The sequence below is a fragment of the Monopterus albus genome, unplaced genomic scaffold (assembly GCF_001952655.1).
Source record: "Monopterus albus unplaced genomic scaffold, M_albus_1.0 scaffold96.1, whole genome shotgun sequence".
NCBI lineage: Eukaryota > Metazoa > Chordata > Actinopteri > Synbranchiformes > Synbranchidae > Monopterus > Monopterus albus.
In genome coordinates this window covers 175,084-177,175 of record NW_018127976.1, presented here as the reverse complement: position 1 = coordinate 177,175, position 2,092 = coordinate 175,084, and the positions used below count along the sequence as shown (strand labels likewise).

General features: G+C 40.4%; 1 protein-coding gene across 2 annotated transcripts in view; it reads right to left on the bottom strand.

The window, feature by feature from the left end:
- ccdc57 (coiled-coil domain containing 57) overlaps positions 1–1,754 on the bottom strand; it is a 55,608-nt gene extending 53,854 nt beyond the window's left edge. For both annotated transcript variants that reach the window (XM_020608947.1, XM_020608948.1), the window contains exon 1: positions 1,563–1,754. The gene's annotated coding sequence lies outside the window, so the exon portion shown is untranslated. The remainder of the gene's footprint in view (positions 1–1,562) is intronic.
- Between the last annotated feature and the right edge of the window lie 338 nt (positions 1,755–2,092).

The following is a 2,092-nucleotide window of genomic DNA, read 5'->3' as shown; positions in this document are numbered from 1 at the left end:
CCCACCAGGCCTATACATTATATCTCTTCGGTTGGGCTAGCCCCATACTACACAGGAACGTCAACCGAGACGTCTCTGTTACCAGCTTTGCAGCTGGTCATAGCAGTAGTCAAAACATGAAGCAAATCAATGTGTGTGTGTCTGTTGGTTAAGTGGTGTGTAACTAAAAACATTCTCACACGACCTCTAGTAACATGTCGTGTCTTAAACATAAGAACATATTATGGCTAAGGCTACAGTTCTACACGTCATAATAATAATATTAAACACCCTGTCTGCTGACAGTCATCAACTCTTCTCTCTAGTTATCCTTGACCAGATGTACCCTGTAGAAACTCATAAGCATGACTAAGCATTTAACAGTCTAACTAGACATCCTATCTCCACTAAACATTTCTAATACATAAAGTATCTATCCATTTTCTATCTGACTAAAAATACCTAACAGCACAAAGACCATTTAATAATGGACTGAGTTATTAACTGTTCTTAACTAATGTTTTACAGACTTCTATCACTGCAGCTCAGAATAACATGAGGAGATTCTGTGACAATGGCCTTTCATTAGAAAAATTAACAGAATTTGAATAAGACCCTTAAATAATAGTGCACTAATGTACAGTATATTCATAAGTCTTTCCTTAATATGTACGTCTAGAGTTTCTATAGCTTCTTATTCTACCCTAGGTAAGTGGCTACTGTTTACAGTTCAACCGCCGTTACAACTTTCCCCTTTGGCTATAAACAATTCCCCCTGCAGATATCACTGCTCCGCCTCCTATTATTTTCAGTGGCCTACTTCACTCAAGGTGCTGTTGCTGTCGCTTCTAATTAGCAATTCCGCCTCTTTCACATGAACGCGCTCGTAGCCTGATAGGAAAACCCAGATTTAACAGAGCCAGTTGATAACCGGCTTCCTAGTGCCGGTGTTCTGTCAGATTTCGCTACCCATCAAGACGTGCCACCCACCGTTCACAAAGTGGTTAGGGTTAGGGGGATGGATTGGGGCGGGGTTAGTCAGTCCATAGAGTTTGCAACAAGGTAGTATATCTCGACAAGGTAGCAAAATCTGACAGAACACTGGTAATCCAGGACGGCCAATGTTACGATCAGTGATGCTAGATAACCCAAGAGAACCAGAATAAGATGAACAAGCTTCGTGGTACAGGCCTTGGTGCCTGCCTAGGAGTCCAGGTACAAAACAAACCTCAGTGTTCACCTTGATGTGAGAGGTGTTAAAAAAAACCCTCACATTTTGGGTTTTTCCGATATGTACCATAATCATTGGTCTTTAGATGCAGCCTATTAACAAGTAAGCTGTATTCATTTCTATGCAGTGATCAACAGTCCCTTATTGAAGGCTAGATCTTATAAATCTTATTATCTCCATTTCTGATATGTCACGTAACGTTATCTATAGCAGCGACAAAGGTAGCAGCAAAACGAGTTATTAGATATTACCGAGCTATTTGCGTGAGAATAACTGGTGAAATGGGTCGCACTTTGCAAAGTAATGAAAGATACACACACATACAAAACGACCGAGCAGTTCGTTCGCCTACCTTGATACAGTAGCTTTAGCTTCTGTGGCTCTCCACGGGCTTCAGCAAACGTAATATCGTTTGTGTTCATAGAGTCAACGTGACATGCCCCGATAAAACAGCCAATAAACACACAATTAACTGTTATTTAATGACCTAAAACAGACTATTATTAAAACTTGGCTTCCTCTGTGATGGAAGCAGTTGTCCATGGAAACCGTACGGCTTTAAAATACTTCCCCGGCAACATTCATAGACAAACGTTCCTGTTCCTACTGCACTTAAATTTTATTCAACGCGATCTCCTTTGATCTATTTTTGACATAATTATAATTATGCAATAAACTACAAGATGTGTGTGTGTGTGTCAGTGAATAAGAGAGAACAGGCAGCAGGACAGTTTGTCTTCTATAAATTCTGCTTAGTCTGGCTGCTTTAGGATTATCTTCACTGAGCCTAACATTGGTCGTCACGGGTTAGCGGCACTGTGAAGCTGCATATCTCTGGCTCTGTTCCTGGGTTAATTCAACCATAAATGAAGTAAATAATAT